At 45.3% G+C, this 14308-nt stretch overlaps 1 protein-coding gene and 1 long non-coding RNA gene across 3 annotated transcripts in view; one reads left to right on the forward strand and one right to left on the reverse strand.

The window, feature by feature from the left end:
• Nucleotides 1-14308, reverse strand: part of PLXNA4 (plexin A4) — a 457179-nt gene that overhangs the window by 133619 nt on the left and 309252 nt on the right. The window lies entirely within an intron of this gene.
• On the forward strand, nt 3829-8989 carry LOC129485022 (uncharacterized). Its single transcript, XR_008658597.2, has 3 exons — nt 3829-3870; nt 4343-4551; nt 7061-8989. It is a non-coding gene; the product is annotated as an uncharacterized lncRNA (long non-coding RNA).

The raw sequence follows: 14308 nt of genomic DNA on the forward strand, positions 1-14308 counted from the left end.
GAGGACAGCCTCCAGTTTACAGATGAAGACACAGGTTGGGAGGGGTTAAGCTACTTGCTCAAGGTCACACAGCCAGTGAGTGGCAGTGCCAAGTCTCTAACACAAGGTGTCTATGACCAACAGCTGCTCTATGGCATGGCACAGCCTCCTTTCTCCACTCCAGTCCCTTCTCTTGCAGGGTCCAGGTGGCCATAACTCCCTCGTGATGAGCAGCAGCTGCCTAATTGGTTGCAGAGGCAAGTTGTCCCAAACATCATGGACAATGATGAAGGCAGAGTTGGCTTGGAGAATTTCCATTCAGATATATCTTATAATCACTCTTTGGCCAACATGTTTCCCTCACAAGGTCTGTCTCCTTCTACATGACACACATCTCCAAATAAGGCTCTCTATCATCCGGGGCCTGGCAAGATTCTAGACAATCGCTCAGTGTGGTGGTGCAATGTCACCCTGGCCAAATCCAGCAGGGGCTGGTATGTCTGACTTCATGAGACTTTACCAATTATGGAATTGTTTCACTGGCTCCAGGGGCTGCAGACTTCAGGGCTGGCCATATCCTGAGGCAACTGCTGCCTGGAGCTTGGTAGGGAATCTACATCCTGTCTTGGGGCCAAGGGTATGGTCTGGCGACACAGAGCAGCAGGAGCCCACAGGCGGCCAATTCTTTAGGACAACCTGACCTTCACAGGGCTCTCAGGCTGCTAGAACTGAGTGGGCCATTAGTTCTGACACAGAGACCCTGTCAGATGCTCAGTTGTGGCCCTGTAGATTTGAAGGGAAGGCCGTGGCCTGGTTTCCTAGGCCATGTTTTCTGAGGGATCTTTCCAGCTATGCTGAAGAATCAGTCTGACCTTGCAGACTGTCTGTAGATGGAGGAATTGGAAGGGTCCATCTCAGCTTTTTGTGCCATTCACCCTGGTCCAGCCAAGGGAGAATCCGGCAAAATCATTGACATGCAAAGGCATCTTTGGCTAGCATGGGCCTTAATAAAGCCAGCTCTCTGAGGTGGAGGGTGTAGCTGGAAAAGCGTCATTGAAGGCAGAAAAGTTGGAGAGAAAGCTCCACCCCATAGGGCCCATCTAATCTCTGCAAGAGTCCTGGCCTGGAAGGCCATCCTGGTCTGCCCTCATGTCAGGTCACTGAGACTCAGCAAAGCCTGGAGAGGGTCTCCCCACCCCTGGTGCTTCTCTGGCCAATGCTTCTTCAAGGAGTGAAGGGAATCTGAAAACAGTGCAGACCAAATAGCTGCTGTGTCGATGAAAGGCGGGCTGGGGGCTGAGCAAAGGGTGGCATTGGTGACACCACAGGGTATGAAAGGTTAGCTTTGCATGCCTCAGTTCCCTATTAGATTTTCCCTTTTCTTCTTCCTGCTTTTGTTCTTTATCAGAAATTGCCCAGTGGGCTCTCTCTCACTCATACTTCAGCATGAATGGGCTGGCGTCAGGCCGTTGCTGGCAGTGGCTGCTGCAGGCTTGTTTTTGGGAGCAGAGTCAAGGAGTAGAGTGAAAGTCCTGTGTTCTCAATGACTCCAGGAGAAGGGGACCATGCCTGACCATAGTCCCTGCCTTTGGGTCTGGCCTTTTCTCCTTTCTCACCACTCTCCTCCTTCCTGTCCCCTGTGATCAGTGTCCCTGTGACACTCATGTGCACGATTCTGTAGGAGCTATGCTTAGACCTTTTGTGATGCTTAGAGAAACCACCCACACCCATCCAGACTCCAGATCCAGGAAAACACCTGGGAAGAAGACAAAAATAACTATGAAAGCATAGGTTGGCTGCACTAACCTAATTCTAGGACCAAAGAATCCCAGAGTTGGGTGAAAACTTAGTTGCCTAATCCAACCTTTTATTGGATATAACCACTCAATGCAGACATTTATGCTATGTGTTTGCAAGTTACATCCAATTTGAAGAAAAATAATAAGAACAACATCATTAAATATAATCAGACATGACTTATGAAAGGGTTTGATGCAACATTAAACTGTGCTTATTGGTACTGTTGCCCTAATTTATTGCTTGTGTGCCACGGTAATCTACTCATAATTACAAAAACAAAGAGCTGGGAGCATTCTTTACATCTCTTGGTGACTTAGCTTCTAAAGAGGTCCCTCCTCTATCCCTAGCAGACAGTATTGAGCCACTTCGGGGTTTAGAGTTCTTAGGGTACCCTAAATGAATAGCACAGAAAGCTTGGATGGACCCTCCATCTACAGAGAGTGTGCAGGCTCAGACTTATTCCTCAGTACAGCTGGGAAGATCACTCAGAGATCAGGGCTTAGAAAACCAGCCCATCTAGCTGGATGTGGTGGCACGCACCTATAATCCCAGCTGCTTGGGAGGCTGAGGCAGGATAATCACATGAACCCAGGAGGCAGAGGTTGCAGTGAGCCAAGATCATGCCACTGCACTCCAGCCTGGACAACAAGAGCAAAACTCCAACTCAAAAAAAAAAAAAAAAAAAAAAAAAGAAAAGCAAAAGAAAACTAGCCCATGGTATTCCCTTCAAACCTCCAGGGCTTGGCACCTGTGGGATAAGGTGTGCATTCCCAAGGCCCTCCAGCCAGACTGGACTCACTGAAGCCTTTGTGCATCTTGGTTCTTCTATAGTGAGGGGTGGTCCATCCACTACCCACCAAATGAGACCTGTACACAGATGTTTATAGCAATGTTATTCATAATTGCCAACACTTGGAAGCAAACAAGATGCCCTTCAGTAGGCGATGGATAAATAAATGGTGCGGTACATCCAGACAATGGAATATTATTCAGTTCTAAGAAGAAATGGGCTATCAAGCCATGAGGAGATATGGAGGAACCTAAAATGCATATTATTAAATGAAAGAAGCCAATCTGAAAAGCCTACATTGTGTGATTCCAACTATATGACCTGCAAAAGGCAAAAACTATGGAGATGGTAGAAAGATCTGTGGTTCAATGAGGTATAATCTCATACCTGTCAGAAAGGCTATTATTAAAAAGACAAAAAATAACAGATGGTAAGGTTGTGGAGAAAAAAAGACACGGATGCACTATTGGTGGGAGTGTAAATTAGTTCAGCCCCTGTGGAAAAGTTTGGAGATTTCTCAAAAAACTTTAAACAGAACTACCATTCAACCTAGCAATCCCATTACTAGGTATCAACCCAAAGAAAAATAAATTGTTCTACCAAAAAGACCTGCACTCGTATGTTTATCGAAGTACTACTCACAATAGCAAAGACATGGAATCAACCTGGATGCCCATCAACAGAAGACTGGATAAATAAAATGTGGTATATAGATACCATGGAGTACTATGCACCCATAATAAAGAAGGAGATCATGCTTTTTACAGCAACATGGATGCAACTGGAGGCCATTATCCTAAGCAAATTAATGCAGGAACAGAAAACCAAATACTGTATGTTCTCACTAATAGGTGAGAACTAAACAGTGAGCACACATGGGAATATAAAGATGGGAACAACAGACACTAGGGACTACTAGAGTGGGGAGGATGAAAGGGGGCTGAGGGTTGAAAAACTATCTATCTGGTACTATGCTCACTACCTGGGTGATGGGATCATTTGTACACCAAACTTCAGCTACACGTGATTTACCCATGCAACAAACCTGCACATATATGTGTTGAACCTAAAATAAAAATTAAAAAAAAAAGATCAGTGGTTTTCAGGGGTTGGACAGGGTTGGGGGAGTGGAGAGGGATGAATGGGCAGAGCACAGAGGATTTTTAGGGCAGTGAAACTCTTCTGTATGATATCATAATGGTAGATACCTGTCATTACACATTTGTCCAAACCCATAGGATGTAACCCCAGAGTGAGCCCTACCAAAAACTGTGGACTCTGAGTGATAATGATATGTCAATGTAGGTTTATTGATTGTAACAAAGGGACCACACTGGTTGGGAATGTTGATAATGGGGAAGGCTGTGGGTGGACAGTGGGAGGAGGCAGGGGGTTTATAGGACCTCTTTCTGCTCAAATTTGCTGTGAACCTAAAACTGCTCTAAAAAATAGTCTATTCAAAAATAGTAAGTTATAAAACAGGCAGTATACTACTCTTTTATCATTCCTTTAATGAATACACCTACATTCAAATGTCCTTCCTTGCTCTCATACAGCCAAATCTGACATGCCCAGGGGACGTGGAAGAAGGGGAAGGAGCAGAACTGCCACCAGTACTGGGGCTGCTGCAAAGGCTGAGGGACCCAATGTGGAGAGCCAGAGGTTGAGGAGGATGCAAAGCCCTGTGGCTGCGATGCCTGCGGTGGGCTGGAACAGAAAAAGGCTACTCAGTGAAATTTGGCAATGGACACGAACTCACTTTTTTTCTCCTAGCTGTGCTTTTCCTGCAGGGACTGAACAAGAGCAGTGTGTACACATGTGGGAGTGCCAGCAGCACCAGCGCAATCCAGATGTGCCCAGGCCCATCTGTGCATGAAAATGCAGATACACCCACACTATTTATCAATTAGTGTCTGCTGCTGCCAGTGTCACCAGTTCTCTGCCTGATGAATGACGCTGGGCTGGACACGCTACACCCCAAGGTATTTCCACTGTCTGCAGCAAAGCCCACCAGGGGCTGTCAATAAACATCCCCAGCATAGCCTCCAGGCACTGAATGATGGGAGTGGGTCAGATGGGCACAGCCCTTCAGGACCCGGGCAGCTGCTGGCCAGCCTCGAGCAGTCCACTAAAAGAAACAGTTCCAGATGGTGCCTCTGAGCACATCCTCTGGGTAGCAGCCACTCTGCCCTAGTGCACAAGACATGGTTAGATTTCAGCCCCTACTCAGCCCCTTGGTGAGGAGTCCTTGTGCAGTGAGCAACCTACACAACAGTATACTGTGGCTTTGTGAGCACCTACACACAACAGTCCCAGGGAAATGAGTGTATCTCAGAGATCCAGGAGACCCAAAACCAATCTCAGCTCTGCCTTACCTCACTAGCAGAGGTTGACCAAATAGATCAACCTCTCAGGGCTGCTGTTTTCTCACCTGTAAAATGAGAGGCTCCTTCCTGCTCTAATAATCCAAGATATATGGGAAATTGAGAGTACACTTCCCTTCCTTTCCCCGGGTTGCCCCCCTTTCCCTTCTTGAACTTGACCCAGCCCTTCCAGACCAGGCTAAAACTGAAAATCAATTTTAATTATAAAAATCCATTTACTGTATCAATAAATCATTCTGGCCCGGCTTGGTGGTAGGGAGGAGGTTACACCTGGAACCAAGCTTATAAGTCACTCTCTCCCTCTGCCTTGCTGCTTGGGGGCCGCAACCCCTCTGCTCCCTGCTCCAATATTCATCTCCGTCATTAGGCTGTGGATTATTAATGATATCCTGGGCTGATGGATTGGAGCCCAGATGCTCTGAAACACATTGTGCTGGTTGTAACTTGATTTTCAGTAGACCCTTGACAGCAAACCTTGATGGGCTTTTTCCCCTTTCCATGGAGGGGGTAAAGAGGGGAGTAAGACTGTCCTTCAAGGTGGTCCCATGGCTGCAGGTAGGAAAGAGCTGGTGGCACAGACAAATGGGATGAGCCTGCCTCTCCCAGCCCACTTACGAGGAGACAGCACAGTGTTATGTATATGTCAGGTTCCCATGGCAATGAGACTTTTAAATTAATTAACTGATCAATTAATATTGTTGTTAGGCTTATTCCTTGCGTGCACTAAGAAGAAAGGAACCATCTGCTTTGGATGGTATTTCTGGGGAAGGGAGAGCTCCTCTGCTGGCTTGAGCTCAGTGGGGAGGCTGGGGAGGAAGGCAGAGAAACTGGGTCTAAGGGGTCAAAACATCAGCGGACTGCCAGTCCCTAGAGAACACTTGTTGTTCATGACTCCCTAAGGTCAGTGGTTCAAGTTCACACAACTCTGCATAACACCACAACCCAAGGTTTGGATGGAGCTGGGGACGGGAAGCCACAAATAGCGGGTGGCTCAGTGGAACCAGTTCCTTTTACTAGTGGGGTCGAAGTCTCACTTCCTTTATGGCATGTGACCCCTCGTAAGCTTCCAGTGCTTTTTGTTGAGTCTGGACCCCTGAGCCTTACATCCAGGCAGCCTGCACAGGACCACTGAGGAAAGCACAAGTCCATATGAGAGAGGGAGGCTGAGCTTCTCCCCTCAGTATCCACAGCTTTCCTGTTCTCCCTCACATCCATCTAGTTGGCAGAGATGCAAAATGGGAACTTCTGTGGAAAGGAACCTGGCGTGGCTGGCCCACCACCAGTGGGGTGGGGACTGCAGGACTGGCCATGCCAAATGTGTTCTGGCCATGCCATCCACACTCACCACCACCCTGCACAGGCTTACCCAAGAGGCAGGCATATGCAGCACTTCCACCCTGCAAGCCAGCAGCCCCATGGCACTCCATCAGAGCAGGCTGGGGCAGCAGCCTACTGTTTACTAGAGACTTGCCTGGGCTGAGTTATGAGTGCCTCTGGACCTCAGTTTCTTCATTGTAAAGTAGGGGTAAGAAACCCTACCTGGGTTATTCTGAGACCTTGTCACACACTAGTTCTGGTTTGGAAGCCTTTACCCATAGTTGGAAGATGGAGCAGAGCTGACACTTAAAACCTAGCAAATTATCCATTGTGTGCATTGATTTTGTGGGAGAGAAAACTAAAAGTAACACTCCATATGAGATTTTAGGATTGTTTATGGAGCCCTGGACTCAAAATCAAAAGACCTGGATTTGAGAGCTGACTGCCACATATCGGCTGGGTGATTTTTGAGAAGTCATTTAACCTTTCTCATCTGTCACACGAGATAATGGTGCCAACTTCAAGGAATTGCTGGGTAGGTTCAATGAGAGATTGTGTGGAAAATCACTTGGGAAATAGCAAGCACTAAACAGATCCATGGCATCATTTCATTTGCTACCACTGCACCATTAGCAAAGATAATTTAGAGTTCGCCTGTATCAAGCTTTCTAGGGTGCATAAATGATAGTAAATATTAACTTCTTGATTCAGTTCTTTCACTGCCTTCCATTAAGGCGCCAGAAGAGAAATCATTTTTCCTTTTTTGTTCACCTGCTCGTCATTATTTCAGATATCCTGCTGCACTCAGATACAAGACTGAAGAAGCAAGAACATTATAAAAAAGAAAGAATGAAAAGAAAGAAGAAAAGCAACTGAACCCAGAGATGGATCCCAAAGCTGAAGAATTGGTTTAATTAAATTGAAAGCTCTGGTGCTTGTGGTAATTGCTATGAAGGAATCCATATCCCATCAGAACCCTCTCCCCTGGAGTTTGCTCCCTCTACTTTCTCTGCAGCAGGTACTAAAATGGCTTTTATCTTTAGGGAGATGCAGCCCACAGGGCCCAGAAATTATTGTGGGGTCAACTGTCTGGAGTGGAGCTTGGGGAGTAGTAGCAAATAATTCGGTCCAAACCTGGCTTTGACCTTGAATTTCCCCAACTTAGACTTCACACTTCTTTTTCTGCAAATGAGGCCTCATATGCCCTGATTTGCAGAGACACTTAAAAGTAGGCAGTGCTTGCTTTTGTGGCCCCTCTGCTACTTCTGCTCTACACAGGGCGAGCTGGGTTTATAACACCACCTAAATCACAGGCCACGCTGGGCTCCTCATGCCCTGAGCTACCCCACCTACTCTTTGGGCGTCATTTGGCTCTGGGAAATACTATCTGTCATCGCCGCTTTTTTTTTTTTTTCTTTTTCTTTTTTTAGACAGAGTCTCACTGTGTTGCTCAGCCTGGAGTGCAATGGCGCGATCTCGGCTCACTGCAACTGCCGCCTCCTGGGCTCAAGTGATCCTCCTGCCTCAGCCTCCTGAGTAGCTGGGATTACAGGCGCCTGCCACCACACCCAGCTAATTCTTGTATTTTTAGTAGAGATGGGGTTTCACCAAGTTGGCCAGGCTGGTCTCAGATTCCTGACCTCAAGTGATCTGCCTCGGCCTCCCAAAGGGCTGGGATTACAGGCGTGAGACACTGCACCCAGCCCTGTCTGTCCCTTTTAATGCTAATAGAGAAACTTGATCCCAGAAGTAGATAAAATCAGCTTTTAAACAACGACAAATGCAACAAGCAATGGCAGGCCACAGGAAGCAATTAGATATAGTGAGTGGGAAGAGCCCTGAAGAGACCTGGGTTTGAGTCCCAACCACACCATATACCAGGTTCATAACTTTGAGAAACTCTGAGTGTTGAGTTTGAATTGTGCTTTGGGGTCAGCTGGGTCCTGCCTGATTGTCCAGGTTTCAAAACTATTCTGAAGCACCTAGATCAAAACAGGTTGTTTCCATACTTTCAAAAACACTATTTTGTTTACCAATTATCAAGCATCTGTTGAGTGTCTATCCCAGGCTAAGTACTGTACTATATTGGTCAGGCAATGCAGCACCTTAAAAGTTGAAGAGAAGCCTTTAGAACCATTATTCATTCATTCAATCGAATGGTCAATTGGCATCATGAATCAAACAATTAGGAATAGGGTAGCAATACGAAGGGTGTGTATGGGAAGGACCAGGTGGCAGGAGAATAGCAAGAAGACAGGACTGGGGTCATTTTCAGTCCTGGGCAAAGAACTGAGCAGGCAGACAAGATCAGTGGGGTCCTTCCTAGGTATTTATGAATCTCTGAATCTCAAACTGAATACCTTGTGTAGCAGAAGCGAGTGTATACAGACCCTAGCAGATACACATGTGAACCTGGGTAGTCCCTGAAGAACAGGACAGGGCTCAGCTGCAGGTACCATGCACTATGACCCCGCCAGCCACACACATGGGCACTAACATTCTGGGCAGTCATCTAGAAGTCAGTAGCCAGTGCAGGATGGGGGTCCCAAAGGGCTTGGGGAATCCACAAACCACATGGTCACACAGGTCCTAACTATAACATGAAAAGGGATGGGTGGGAATAAGAAAAAGTCATTAGAAAAGAGGAGCTCTAAAATGGCTCAGAATCAAGAAAAAGTTGACTCAGTACCAATGTGTGGCTCTGCAGACATCAAATCCCATGATAAAGCCTTGTTTCCCTATGTTCACTGGGCTGGAACCCAAACTGAATCCAGCTCTAGGGAAAAAGAGAAGGTTTGGGGTAAGAGTGTGTGTATATGTGTGGTGTATGTGTCTGTGTGTTTGGGTGTGGTGGGGAGAGTAAGGAGCCGAATTTTAAAAATCCATCACCATCAATTATCACAAGTATGTCCATTTTTCCAGCCTGCCAGCCAGAGTCAAAGACTGTGTGCATTTGAAATCTCCAACCTTTTAAAACATTACTGTGAAGTTGAAAGTTCCTGGTGTATTTTGATTAAACATTGTGCTAGGTAATGACTGTTTTACTTCTTATTCTTTTTCACCCCCTTCAAATTACTGATTGTTGTCTGACATTAGGGCCCCATTTGCTCTTATGAAATTAACAAGCATATGAACCTCTTAATGAATTGAAACTCATCAAATGTTTGGAAACTATGGCAGTCTTAAGATTCTTTTCCTTTTAATCTATCTCTCTGTGAAATGTCTCATTTTTTCCACATATTCACTTGGATTCAGACAGCTGCACTTCAGGAATTAGGTTTTGAGTCTTGCTTATCTGAAGTAGCAGGGAGTCACCTGCCCACAGAGGTGCAAGGGCTTGAGAACTTGGGTGGTTTCTCCAACCAGCAACATACTTACTGTCCTTCTGCATAAGCATTGACCTGGCTTCACCAAGTGATTTCTACTTTCCATCCAAGGGTGCCTTAGAGCTTTAATACATTTGAAAAGACATTTCTAGGGTACAGTCTGGTCATCAAACAGAACTACTTCCCCTTTGGATAAAGTGACTGGGCTTCAAAGGGATTAATCTTGTGTATGGGCCATGCTACCTGCTAGGGAGTTGTGAGCTAATGGTGGGCATCCTTGAATCCCACTTATCTGGATAGTTTCTCCCTTTCTAATGCCATCCTCATCTAGCAGCAGACCACCTACAGAGATTCCAGTTGAGACCTTCAGCTTTGTGAAGGGTGGGAATTCCTGAAACTGTTGCAAGGCTTGGGGTCTGATGAATACATAACCACCCAAGTAAGGAGCATTCAGGAGCAAATTCCACACTACCTCTTGCCTCATAAGTCAGGAAAAATAATCAGGTAACTAGGAAACCCTGAGGAAATTTCAGTCATCAGTTCACCTTGGGAAGTGGAGTTGTTATGTGAGTGTTTATGTTCAGGTGTGTCTGTAGGAGGATCCTAATGAGGATGAAGAATAATGAGCATAGCCCAAGGGGAACACTTTCCTCTCTAGTCAACAACCACTTCCAATCCTTGGACAACCAACCACACAGTCTCAAAGCCAGGTGTCCTTGGACACATGTGAATGGGGAGAGGGGTGGGCCCAGCTCACAGAGCCCTCAGCCCTAGAGCAGCTCTGACCTTGACTTAGTACATCTTCCAGCTTATCATGAGTCTAGACACATATGCCCCAAATAGTCTTGGTAGAGGCTTTCCAGGGTGATCCACTGCTGTTAAGCTACATGATGGAGCTGGGAACCACATGGCAATCCTTGGAAACATCAAGCCATCCTCTCATGGTATTTAGATTCTCAGCTCAAAACTTAGAGCTTTGCCATTGGCTTCTTATATGACATGGAATCTCAGCTCTTCAATCCTCAGAATGAAGGAAATGGTTTTTTATATGTATTTGGAAAACAAGCACACTATGTAGAACAAATAACGCCTCAAACCAAATGGAGGCTGTTGCAAGTCCTCACCATAATAAAGCAAAGGAAAGAACCCGTGGGGTTTCTGCCCATGTCTGAGAGCTGAATTCTGGCTTCCTTGCTCCTGTCTGCTTCTTAGCAGCAGGATCTTGGCCATCAAGAGTTAACTCCATCTGACTCTAATGCACGCACTGCCACCCAGAACAATAAGCCAGGCAATGGAGAATCCTGCCAGGACCAGTATTGATTGGCTTGCTTGATTAGTTGGTTAATTGAATATCACTGCTTTCTAATATAATTAAAACAAGATAAATACTGGGGCTTTGTCCCGTAAGCAAGTGCCATTAGTGATCATGGTGCACACCGTGATTAAAAATGCAATCGACTGGGAGAGTTATTTATGAACTTGCCAGCCTCTAGTGCCACTCCATGGTTTGCAGGGCCTTGAGATACAACGTGGCTGGCATAGAGCTCCCTAACCTGTCATGATTGCACTGGTCTCTTAAGAAAGGAATTTATTACACAGGGGAATGCATGCAGGTAAAACTACTTTATGCTTACCCCTAGCTCCTTTGCTTTAAAGTATCAGACAGTGAAACTACAGCACCATGGAAATACCATGCATGACAGTTTCCTCCTTGGCCTCACTTTCCTCATTCCCAAATATAAGACTGGCTTTCTGCCCACTCTGTGCAATTCTTTATTTTACCCTCATCCAGTTTCACCATGAGTTTGAAATTTTGTTTGGATCACTGGTCTGCTCATGAAACACTTATGAAAAATTACCTGAAGCAAGGCTAGTTGGAGTGTGGCTGGCGGGAAGGGGCATGGGTCTTATTTACATAGGAGCAGAGGGGATCACCCCACAGGCTGCTAAGAGAGAGAGAGAGCTAAATGCTTCATGTGAACAGCGTAGGTGCCTATGGACTAATCTACTCCCACATGACATCTCAGACTGCTGGTGCCTCCAGGAGGAGGAAGGCTGCCAGGCTTCCTGGATGACAGATCTCAGCCCTCTTTTCTTGGATAGCATCTGTTTCTTCCTCAGTTGACCAAGGAATGTTTGTGGCATGTCAACTGCTGGCCTTCCTGGTGAATGTGTGATGTGGGGAAGGAGTATCATGTCACCTTTCCTGAGTCCCACTTACTGATGTTTCAGCTGTCCCTGTTTCGAGCAAGGGGACAGGGTAGTACTTCATTTAGGGCTGGTAAGAGTCTCAGTTGTCAAGGCACTTGGAATACCTCCAAAAGGGGGGGCTATGTAAAAACAAAGTATTATTATTCTATTAGCTTCTGGTCTTAATATTTGGAATGTGTCCAGATGACACTGGACACATGCGTCCTCCCCCACCTCTGGCTCTCCACATTGGGTCCCTCAACCTTTGCAGCTGCCCCAGTACTGGTGGCAGCTCTGCTCCTTCCCCTTCTTCCGTGTGCCCTGGACATGTCAGATTTGGGTGTATGAGAGCAAGGAAGGACATTTGAACGTAGGTGTATTCATTAAGGGAATGATAAAAGAGTAGTATACTGCCTGTTTTCTAACTTACTATTTTTGAATAGACTATTTTTTAGAGCAGTTTTAGGTTCACAGCAAATTTGAGCAGAAAGAGGTCCTACAGACCCCCTGCCTCCCCCGCCACCATCCCCTCTCCCACGACAGCCTTCCCCACAGTTCCACCAGACCAGTGAGCAAACATTACAGATCAGATGAGAGTGAAAGGACGCTGCTCATGATGCCTAGAGTGGCATGGGACACCACATCAGCTCTCTTCAGAACTGGGCAGTGTTTTCATGACAGGTTAGGCATGTCTGAAATGGCCAGCAGGATCTGAAGGTGCAGATGCAATCCTATTGTAGAAATAACAAAAAGCTGACCCAGTGGTGGGACTCTGACACATTAATTTTTTTTTTCTGCCAAAAAAAGACCTTTTTTTTCTGCCAACAGTTGCCCTTCCAAAAACATATCCCTCTGCAGGTTTTATTTTATTTTTATCTTTTTCTGGGAATGTGGCTTCATTTTGTTGTCCTTTTCCCTGAGTGGCTGCCAGGTTTGGATGAACAGGAACGCGCTGCTGGGATGTCTGATATTGCTATTGCTAGAGAGAAGAGAAAGGAATGAGGCAAACAGGGAGTCCTGCAGAGGGGAGAGGGAGCTGTCCCTAGTACATTATGGGAAGTCAGTGCTGAGACTCCTACTTTTAATGGGAAATCACAAAGAAACGTGCTTGAGGGGTTGACAGGAATAATAAAAAACACCAGCATGCTCAGAATCCATTCGGTTCACCCTCAGGTTTCTAAGAACTAAACTCATCGTCCTAAATGCTTACTTGGAGAGAAACCACTATATGTAAAGAGACATGTATATATGAAGAAACAAGGACATAGCCCTACCTACGGTTTTATTTTTATTTTGCCATAAAATAAATGCTTATTAATTTCCATACCACATATGGAGAGAGCTGCCACATGTGAATTTCTTTTAGCAATAATTGCCGTGCCTGTGACTCCTTAAGTTATATCTACCACAGGAATAGTTTCCAAATAAGAACCCAGAGAGAGGGAGAGATTCACAGACAATACCTTAAAAAGTCTAGAAATTATAGACCGATTGAGGTCAGCACGAAACAAGTTATTCAATATATCCCCTCAGGGCTAGAGCCAGACTTTCCCCTATGATTCCAAAATTACTTCGCAGTTTCATTAGGGTGAAAGGCAGTGCAGCCTCATAAGTTCAGAAAGTAAAGGTTGTTACTTAAAATTTAGATAGACTTGACAACCACTTAGGATGGCATTTTGACATTCTGTCCCTGCTCATCAAAGAAGTTGCTCAAATTTGTGGGATAGAGGAATGAGAGCAAGAAGTATTTTAATTGCAATATTTTATGCTGTATATATGTCAATACCTCTAAGAAAATTCAGGAAATCAGTACTGCTAATAAACCTGATGTACAGGCAGAATCCTTTACAGTGTGGAGGAGCTGTCCTCAAGTTCTGATGCTGAAATACAGAACCGAAGAATTTTATCATTTAAAGTGCCTACACAATATGAATGAATGTTTTCTCCTGGCTCTGAGTAGAGTTGCTGCTCAACCATCTATGACCAATATAAAGCTAAAAGAGTACTTGTTCCGTCACTAGAGAACTATGGAAAAATGTTTTTTGAAACTTTTCAATGCAGTGGAAATGAGTAGTACTCACTTATATCTGGTTCTTATTTTTTTCCGAGACACATAGAAATGGAGCTTCCCTATCCCCTTGCAGTTATGTGAGGCCATATGACTATCTAGTGAAATGTACGTGAAAGTGAAATGTATAACTGCTGCACCAAAAGACTGAAGTCACTGTGTGACCATTCAGCTCTTCTCCCCCCACAGCAACAATAATATTGACCACGTTTGAGACAGAAGAGCCACAAGAGGGAATTAGCCTAAATTCCTAAGTGACCATCTGGAAAGGATCCTCCTTGGAAGATCTGTCAGATCCATAGTAAACTTTGAATGAAAGAGAAATAAAATGTTATGTGTTAAAGTTCCTGAATTTTTGAAGCTTATCCTATTCTATCCTATCTCATCTTAATATACTAAGTTATTCATCTGGATGTCTAAAAACCATGACCATCACAATAAAACCTTACACTGC

This window comes from Symphalangus syndactylus, chromosome 6, assembly GCF_028878055.3.
Source record: "Symphalangus syndactylus isolate Jambi chromosome 6, NHGRI_mSymSyn1-v2.1_pri, whole genome shotgun sequence".
In the NCBI taxonomy this organism is placed as follows: Eukaryota; Metazoa; Chordata; class Mammalia; order Primates; family Hylobatidae; genus Symphalangus; species Symphalangus syndactylus.